Genomic DNA, 10,673 nt, shown 5'->3' with positions numbered 1-10,673 from the left:
AGGCAATACCAATAACTATCAGAATGTCAGATTTGGTTTGAAGGTGTCTAGGTCTTTGACCAAATCATGTTCTTTGATAGGATCCATAGGCTTTTCCAATCGGCTAGGGAATGGGGCAATACCTAGTTTTATCTTCCCTTTTTCTTCCAAGAGTGGCAATGTTTGCACCTCTTCTCCTTCAGGAGGAACTTTGGTATCCTCTATCTCTCTTGGACCTCTGGCCATGTCTATGTGGCTCTCTATGGCTCTATAGTGCTCTGTTACTACATTTTTCTTCTTTGCACTATTCTATTTCTCCTTGGGAAGATTAAACTTCACTGATTTAGTAAATGTTCTCTTTTGGAACTACAGGTTCTCCTTTCTTAGCACGTGTTATTGCGACAACTTTCAATTCCACCAAATTGGAGGTAGGTTATTGGTTCTTCTGTTGGGTATCAAGAGTAGCTTTCACAAGAGCTGGACTTGGACAATCTTTTGTAGTTTTGTCCTTTTCTTTTGTTCAACTGCATAAGGGCTTGTAGTCCATGGACCTTCTAGGGTTTGGATAGTTTGGCGAGATATGCCCCTTTTCTCCACAACTGTAACACTCGACCTATGATCTCTGGCCACCCTAGATTGTCATCCTCTATAACTTTGAGGGGGAAACCTCCTTGGGCTGAAATTAGAACCGAAATCCTTAGGCTTTTGTCTGATATCTTTTGTTGTCATTTTGGACTACAACAAGTTGAATCTTACTTCTTCATCTTTCTTTCTTCTTTTGTGCATCTCCTTTCAGAGATAAAATATCCTCTATATGGTTCTTCCTCAAACAGTATGAACATAGGGCTCCACAAATGGTTGGTTTTTGGGTACATTCAGTGGCTAAATGTCTCGCTTGATGGCACTTTCCACACCATGTATTAGACTGCATCAAATCTCTACCACCTCCCACAAGAGTGGATATATTGGATGTACTCACTTTTAGTGTCTATAGCTATTCCATCAACTCCTTTTTTATGATTGCAACTAAATTGGACAGGTAGTCCTTCAAGTTTTCACCTCCTAGAGTACTTGCAGTAGGGTTTTGGGAAGCTTATGTAATTACTACATACACTAGTTGGGTTGATCCAAAGGGTCCTCTATTCTGATTCTGATTCCAAGCTCCTGTTGAGACTCGGGGTTGTTGGTTCCAATTGGTAGGGTTCCAAGCTCCTGTTGAGACTCAGGGGTGTTGGTTCCAATTGGTAGGGTTCCATTGTTGTTGATTCGCCATTGGGAGAATTGTTTGAGGCCATTGCTGTTGTGGTTGAACCATCATTTGAGGTACTATTGTCTACAGTGGCCACTGTGGATTTGGTGCATTGTACTGCAACAATGTTTGCATCCAAGGGTAAGGGTAGGGAACTATCCTTGGGGCTCAATTTGGTGGGTATGCCATTCCTGGCATGGGAGGAGGTAGGACTCCTCTTCTTGAGGTCATTGACAGCCATGCTTTAACTTCATCATATAGTCTTGCACCTTCCACTACAACTTGTAGATTGACACTCTTCTCAATTCCACAAACTTGCAAATTTTTTGTTGTAGGCCTCTAAGGAAAACTCTCTTCTGGATGCCTTCATCCAAATGATGGTTGGTCCATGTTTTTAGTATGGATTCCATTCTCGAGACATATGCTTCCACCCATTCACCAGCAGACCTGACTTAGGTTCATGAACTCCTCTCGCATCTGCTCTTCAAATCCTTCATGCATGAATTTAATGAGGAAGGCCAACTTCAAGTCATCCCATGTGCCAAAAGTTCTTGCTACTAGTTTCTCATACCACTGAAACACCATCCCTTTGAAAGTAGAGGGGAATATTGCCAACCAATGCTCAGGGGTTTTGGCATTGTTAGCTACACACGCTACCATAAACTCTGCTACATGAAGATTAGGGTCTTTATTGCACTCTCCCTTAAAGGTGGGCAATGGGACTACGTTCGCTGGCATGTCTCATCAAATATTTCTAGGACAGATCTAACTAGAAAGGGGACCTTGAGTCGCCATGGGAACTTCTATAAAGAGTGCTACTAGGGAGTCAAAAGAGGCTTCTACTGCTTGCTCATTCTTGGCTTTGATTTTTGGATTCTCTCTTCTCACGTACCTTTGGACTCGTTCTAGTGCTTGCCTCTTGATTGCATCATTCATTAGGGAGTTAGCTCCGCCTAGTTGGTATGTACTCAACAGAATAGAATCAGAGGGGGCTTCAGTCTCTGGAGGACTCTCTTGCCAATATTTCTTGTACTTCCTTATTTTCAACATCTCTAAATTCAGCATTCAGTCCACTACAAAGGGGAAGGTATTCGGTTCTAAAGGTATCAAAATTCATTCTTTTGAGGATTGTTGTGGTGACATCATCATAGCAATGCCAACTTCTGATGGTTTCAATAGTGTATGTTGTGAAGAACACTCTATCCACCAACTTCCAGTGGGTTGCTAATTGGACAAACAAGAGATTTTCAATGAACCATGCATCCCATGTATCCTACTATTGAGCATCCACGAACAAATTCCAACTCTTTTCTTTCTTGTTATCATGAGCCTCTGACCACGACTCTTGAAGCTTCTTCACAATTTTCCATGTGATGATGTCTAGAGACTTCTCAATGAATGTTAAATCTTCCATGGATGGTCATTCTCTCTATTTATGCACTTCGGTTTGTTCCCAAACAACTTGCCACCAAGATGCACGTCTCCATTGCTTCAACAGGGAGAGGAAATAGTCCAGCACATAGAGCATGCATCTTGTAGAAAGTGGCTTTGGCAATGAGAAACTCCAATTATTCAAGGATAGAAGGAACTTTGCAAGCATCCATTGAACTCTTCTCCTCTTGGCAATGTCATTTTGTTCATTTTCAGCCTCTTCTGATGCTTGTTGATGGAAGTATTTCCTAACTGCGCACCAAAAACATAGAGGGAACACCAAGAAAATGAGGAATCTACTGCAAGAAAATCTATATTGTATCATCAACAAACATCTCTTTCATATTTGATATATCCACAACAAGGAAAAGAACACTAGAAACAAGAAATCTTCATATATGCAGCTTCATAGAAACAATTCTCCCATGGCTTTATCTTGAAGAGGATTGATTATGCTCTTCATATAATTCATCAAGAAAACCACAAAGACATAAGATAATACACCACTTTGAATGGAAATCATCACATAGTATTCTTCTTCAAAGGTTTCATAGCTTTCTCTCACAATCTCTACATCTTAGATACATTGTTTTTCATAGATTTGGCTATCTATCACACACACTGTCTCTCATAAATTATCTCTCTCAAATGTACAATGAGATCATCAAGAATAATCATTCATAACCACTCTTAGATCATGTATACCCCTCCCAAGAGGTATGTCTGATATGAAATGTCATCAGAGCCACTATAGTTTCTCTTCGTAGCTCCAGAGTGTCAATGTCACTTCAATCTTTACTTCAAGTCTTCAGCAGCTACTTCTTCGAGCTAATTTGAACTTATATTCATATCTTCCCAAGATTGGAAAATTCATCCATCATCACACTTAGAGAGGCATACAAAACAGAATAGAACAGAAACATAGGCTCTACAGAAGCTCAATATAGGGTCTACAAAAGGCATAAAAAAACCTTGAGATTACTTAAATTACTCAAAACAATTAAAATCAATCAAAAAACTTCCAAACACTCTCAAACTTTATCAATCATCATTCCATCCCCTCATACAGAAGGAAAATAGAGCAAAACAAAAGGTCAACAGACTCAAACAAAACCAATCAGACACTAATATGACATCAACAAAACATATCAGAACATCATATCTCCACTATAAACCATCATGAACTTCCAAAACATAATCAATCTCATCCAAAATGCTCCCAAAGACTTCCAAAACAACTAAAAATCATTCAAAATCCATCAAAAATCAATCATTCAGTCCACAAAAACAACAAAAATCAACCAAAAAATCAAGTCACCTCAACCCTCAATAGTGGGGCTATAGAGAGTACTACTCTAATCAACATTACAAGGAGAAATTTTATTAGATGGGGAGCTTGTAGCCAAGAAGAATAGGGATCTAAGGCTATATATAGCTAACATGTATACATTGGGTATGGGCATAGGGGAATGGGGCTATCGATTCATCTTAAATGAGGACATGAAGACTATGGATAGCATGTTATCCACCACAGGCTTGTTGAGGTAAATCTTCCAAAGCTTTTGATCGGTTTCTCGAAATGGGACGTACCACATGTCAAGAGATGTAGCTTATGATGAGCACTTTCTGCTCATATATGAAGCTCTTGCTTTTAATTAACATAAGTAAAAAACCATCCTAAAATAGAGCAGATATAGTCTAGGGTGGAAACATAGTATATATATCTAGTCTTTAGTCCATCGGGCCTCTTGTAAGTGGGGAAACTCTTCCAAGATAGTGACTAGTCACAAGGGGCTTCTTCTATGGGTAGGCCTTACCATTTGATGAAGCATTCTTTGATGGATTGAGATCTCAAGTGCTTCTATCTCTTCCCAATTGTAACATCCCATAGGACCCCCTATAAATTCAAAAAGAGAAAAATTTATTACCTTTAGTACTTTTTTTTTTACTCCCCCCTCTCTCCCCACCGACAGCACGTCAGGGGGGAGAGAGAGTGGGAGTGGTGGTGTTGGAGGGGGAGGCATGCAACCTCCAGGTGGGAGGGGTGGCCATGCCACCTACCTCCTCCCCTTCCCTATATAAGGGGAGGCTTCTCCCCTCCCCAGGTAGAGACAGAGGCTACGCCCCCCCTTCCTTACGTCACATCCCTCCCCAACCGTTGTTGCGCAGGGCCCTTGGGCCTCCATTGAAGGTCGTCCCCCCCTCCATCCACAGTGACTGCAATCCCCCCTTGGGGCTCTCGGTCGTAGCCAACCCCACCACCTGGACGAGAGGCGTTGCACCACCCCCCTAGGGCCCTTCCGAACGAAGTCTCCCCCCCTTGCAACTTGCTGCAACGGCAACGTGTTGCTCCACCACCCTGGCTGACGACTCAGCCCGCTTTCCCCCCATGCTAGCTCGCGGCGACACCCTCCTCTGACGTGCTCTGCAGGCTGACATGTGAGGGAGGAAAAGTAGGTGAGGAAGTGGGAAGAGAAAGAAGGAGAGAGAGAGTGAGAGTGAGGGAAAGTGTGAAGAAGGGAAGTAGAGGGAGAGAAGTAGAAGAAGAGAAGGAGTAGGAGAGAGGTAGAGGAAGAAGAAGAAGAGGGAGAGAAGGAGAAGGAGAGAAAGGAAGGAGTGGGAGAGTGAAGAGTAGAAGAGGGAGAGAAGGAGAAGGAGTAGGAGAGAGGTAGAGGAAGAAGAAGAACAGGGAGAGAAGGAGAAGGAGAGAAGAAGAAGGAGTGAGGAGAGAAAAGAAGAGGAAGAGAAGGAGAAGGAGAGAAAGGAAGGAGTGGGAGAGTGAAAAGTAGAAGAGGGAGAGAAGGAGAAGGAGTGGGAGTGGGAGAGAAGGAGAAGGAGAGAAAAGAAGGAGTGGGAGAGAGAAGAGAAGAAGAGGGAGAGAAGGGGAAGGACAGAAGGAGAAGGAGAGAAGAAGAAGGAGTGAGAAAGAGGAGAAGAAGGGGAGAGAAGTAGAAGGATAAGAAGAGAAGGAGAGAGAGAAGTTGAAGGAAGAGAAAAAAAGGGGGTAGAAGAGAGGAGAGGAGAAGAAGAAGGGGAAGGAGAGAGGTAGAAGGAGAAAAGAAGAGAAGAGGAAGAGAAAGAGAGGGAAGGAGAAGAGGAGAAAAAGAAGAAGAAGAGAGAGAAAGAGAGAGAAAGAAGGAGAGGGAGTGAGAGTTGGTGAGGGCCTGCAAATAGCCACACTCAAACCACTTCCTCGGCGAAGGACCCCATCAAGCAATCTTTCCCACCCAAACCTGTCAAACAGAGTACTGTTAAGGTCTGGACTGCCCAATCTCCGCGAGGCGAATGGCTCCCAAGAAGAAAGTCGTGGGAAGCATAGGCGCCCAAGCTATCGGTAATGCTGGAAAGGCAAGTGGAGTGACCAACACAACAAAAACGAATCAAACCCAGGTTCTAAGCTTTTAAAAAATTAATTGGAAATTATTTCTTGTAATATTTCTACAACAAAATATTAAAGGACCTAGATTCCGTGCAAAAGTGACTCAAAGTAATCTCCGGCAACAAAAAAACTTTGGGCTAAGTGCTCCATCCGCATGCATTAACAAACACCAACCCTGCATCGTGTGTAGGAAACCGTGGCTCGAAACCGTAGTCCACCGCGGGAACACCCCTCTAAGGGAAAAAGGATAAAGGATTATTTGCAAAATTTTTTAAACTCTCTCCCCTTCAACCGTTGCATGGTGGGGAGAGGGAGTATGAGCTGGAGTTGTGGAGGGGCATGGGGAGGAGGGCATGCACCCTGCCACTTGTGTGGCTTACCCCCCACCTTCAGCCTATAAGAACCCCCCCTCCCAAGCTTGAGGGGGAGAGGAGGAAGGACATCGTGCTACCACTGCCGTGAAGGAGACTGCCGTCGTAGGCTGCTGCCGCCAGGCTGCTGCGCCTCGTCGCCTTCATCATCATCTTCACCTCCATCATCATCCTCTCCATCATCATCTCCAATCATCACTCCCTTACACGTCATCTCCCTGTTTCCAGAAGGTTTGAAGCTTCCCTAGGCCTAGTTCACCCGTGCCCCCCCCCCCCCCCCCCGGATTTTTAAAAAACCATGTTTTGCAAGGATCGATTCTTGCAAAGGGAAGGAAATTCTCAGGCAGTAGTGATTTCGTAATGCGTAGAAGAGCCAAGGGAAAGTTCGCAAAAGTCAAGGGGAGCGCAGGTGCGAGCTTCCACCCAAAGTGCAAGAGTGGACAATGCCCCAATAATGAATGCCCAGGTTCCGAATAATGTTCCCGCATGGAAAGGTTGCATAAAGCATGTTTTAACTCACATAGGAAACCTAAATGCATTGGGAAATTCATAGACTAGGTTTAGTTAAGTGATAAAGGAAGGATTAAATCAATGATGGACTCATGGCATTCGCTCACGCATAGAGTTCTTTTATTAAAGTTTGAAATTGGGAAAAGGATGCATCTTCATTAAAAATACTAAAGCTTTGAACTCGATGCATAAAACGTAGGGATTATAAGAATAACTTTGAATGTCAATCAATATCGCATAGGGCAAGGAAAAGAAAGATCACTATAGATCCTATAGTTGCATAAAGGCAAAAGGTCTATGGTCTTGAAATTGCATATTCGCAAGGAATGATACATCTCATACATCTTGTAGTTATTCACATCTTTTAGGGAAAGTACTTGCATTTTTAAGAGGAATATCATCTTTAGTCGTGGGTTGGTTAGATCAACTAAGTAATTCACATATATTTGAGTAGCTTACATGAAAATCATAAGGGTACGATTAGTTAGCATGGACGATCACCTCAATGTGCTAGGTAGGGTTAGGCTATATTAAAATTCTGCCTAGTATCGCACTTAGGATGCCGATCTAATATTTCCACCTCAAAGGTCCTTCCCACATTCTCAAAATGTTACGATCGAGGGTTCTCACCCTAAGAATCAGTTGACCAAATGCTAGATCTCCGCAAGGAAATTAGGGACCCTAGGTCCAAAACGTTTATCAGCCTAGTAGGGTTAGGGTTTTGGATTGGGTCAACAGGACTCCCAAACCCTACATCTTGATCGAAGGTATTCTTGACCAAGGAATACCATATGATGAGAAAAATAATCCCACAAGTTAGGTGCTGACACCTATCTCGTGCAACAAGCTGCAACATCATATGGTCTTGTGTCTAAATCACAAAATAGTATTGCCACTCCTTATACCAAGTTTGGCGAGTTCTAAGTACAAGTCTAATTTTCTAGAGGATGAGTAGTCATCCTGCCACATCACTCTTCCTTGGGACTGATTTGCCAAGCTAGGGGAGTTACGAATTGCCAAGAAAGCAATTGACCAACCAAGTTAGGGTGACGAGGTTGCCCATGATTTAGTGTCTATAATTTAAGGAAACCTAAGGTAGAAACAATTTGGGTCAACAGGGTAAAAACCCTAACCCAAGGAGAAAAGGGTAAACAAGCTACTTAGCTTACGAAACCCTTGATCTTGCCAAGTTGCGATTGATCCAAGACCGAATGCTGGAAGTATTCGAGGAGAAGGAATCACACCTTAGCAGTTGGTTGTACAAATGACCGCTGAAATGTTCATGATTGTACACTTAGATGCACTGTTTGTACTTCTTTGCTCAAGGAACTAATTCAAGAAAAACAACTAATGCTTCAGATTAAAAGCCTAGAGGGAGAGGCAGTACCAGTTACCTCTGACTCTCTGCTTGAACCTATCCAAGGGGGTTGTTAGCCGCACCGGGTACATGGACCAAACCTACCGTAAGAGGTCTCTCCGTGGGTGCTACTTGGAGCAAGAGGACACTTGGGTGCTAGGGGAGGCTCTGGCCGTAAATCCCTTACCTTCGGATCTTGCACAAGAGTCTGACGTGACTCAAGATGGGATCTCGAGGCTTGCATACTAGTTAATGGGCGGAACTTGGAATAGCAATCCCGGTGGATTGTTGGAATAGCCTTCGGGCAAGTTATTTGATGTATTCCAAAGATTGATAAATAAATATCAAATGTTAAAAAAGAAACTTGCTTGACATTGTTTTTCTGTGTCAGTGCTTCAGTTACATGAAGGAACCAGTGATTAATTTGGTTAATTAAGGAAGCTGTTTTTGCTTGTCAAACTAAATGTGATAGGTAATTAGATAACTAAAGCAACCCGAGGAAAGTGTGGTGGACATGACTCTGGGTCCGTCCTACAGAAGGGTGGTCCCGGTTGGCCGGGAACTTTTCTCAAAGGAATTGACAGTAAGGTAACAATGACCTAGAATCTATAGAGCTAGAGTCCCGATTTATGCTGTTTTAGGGGAACGAAATGGGATTATGCCTTACGGGCAGAGAGGTCGATCTTCCATCCCTCTCGTTTTCCACTCTCCTTGAACCAACTGCAGTATAAATCCGCTTCAACCATGATGTTTCTCCACAAGTAGTTCGTTTGGGGCTCGATGCTAGCTACCTCCTAGGAACTTGACCATTAGGAAAACCATGATTCAGGTCGGCCCTAAGTGGGAACAGTCGGAATGCTTCCACTTCATGGCAGACTCAGGAAGACCTAGATTGCAAACCCCGTAACATTCCTTGTGAGTGCCGAGCGGCGCTTTCTAGACTCTCTTCCCGATGGGCTGCTAAGACGTGTCCTACAAGTGGACAAGGGGGGATACGTTACAGTTGGTATCAGAGCGAACCAACGAAATCTAATATTTACAAGGAAACTTAATGAGGGAAAGTAGAGCAATGTTGCCATTAAGGACATTTCCTTACTTACTTATGGATGCTAGCTTGCAGAGTCGCGAAGCGTGGAACAAACTCTTGGTGTTCCGGGTTATGTTTATGACTGCAATGCGTGCTTCGGATTATCGACGGAGGCTAGGCATGATGAATATTCTAGACCATATCTATAATCCTTCACCCCTGTATGTGGAACGGAGATGGACGGGTGAATCAAGAATATATTACATAATGGCCCACCGACTTGCGTACCTTCGAATCAACTTGAAGAGAATCAAGTGGATGGAGGAGTTAAAGATCGTGAAGCTGTTCATCTTTGTTGAGGCTCACGCAAATGCAACCCTACATGTCAGCGATCGAAAAGTCAAGCAGAACAAGTATGTGTACGGGGAAGTGACTCAAATAATCCATGCCGACACAATCAAGGTGCTAGGACACAATCAAGGTGCTAGGATATCCCAAGCTTCATATGACCTATCGATTTCTAAAAATCCATGACCCCACTCCATATTATTACTCAATCCCCGTAGTAGCTGAATGTAACACAATCCTATTTTCCCCAGACTGATGTATCAGCTTGTTCTACCTTCCCAAAATAAATGTTCTAAAAAGGGCTATGCCCCACATGAATGAATAAGATTTTTTTTATCACTATCTGTCATGGCTGTAAGTGTTGGTAAAGGAGTTAAGTGATTAGGTCACTTGGTGGGCATATTAATGTAATATGAGAAACATTTAGCAAGTTTTTAACGTAAAGAATCTTACTGATCAGGCACAACCTCAAGTGCAGATTCCTAGTCCAACCCCTACACTAAGTACGGCTGTAATTCAAGAGAAGCAGTTCCTTCTCAAACAAATCAAGCCACCTGAATTCGATGGTAAGGGAAGGACAGTCCAAACTGACGCTGAGGTCTGGATCGAATCCATGGAGGATTATTTCGAGGCAGCAGGAACTGCACCCACTAACCAAGTTATGCTCACCAAACTAAAGCTTACTAGCAAAGCAAGACTTTGGTAGAAACAATGGTGCAGAGACCAAGGGATCTCGGAAGGGTCAGTTACTTGGGAGAAGCTTAAAAAAGCTGTGCGAGGGAGGTATCTACCACCTGCCTACCACACACAGAAGATGAACGAATTCTATGAATTAAAGCAACTTGGACTATCCCTGGATGCATACTATTCAAAGTTTGTCTCTCTCTTAAAGTACGCGCCACAAATGGATATGACACAATAGGTGTCAAAGTTTTGTGATGGGTTAAACCCACCCATAAACGCCCGCTTGGAATCAATGCGCCCAACGGACCTTCAAAACATGCTCATTCGAGCTGCGCCAA

The sequence above is a fragment of the Lygodium microphyllum genome, chromosome 4 (genome assembly GCF_053477565.2).
Source record: "Lygodium microphyllum isolate KBCC chromosome 4, Lygodium_microphyllum_v1.1.10, whole genome shotgun sequence".
Classification (NCBI taxonomy): Eukaryota; Viridiplantae; Streptophyta; class Polypodiopsida; order Schizaeales; family Lygodiaceae; genus Lygodium; species Lygodium microphyllum.
This window is presented reverse-complemented; position numbering follows the sequence as displayed.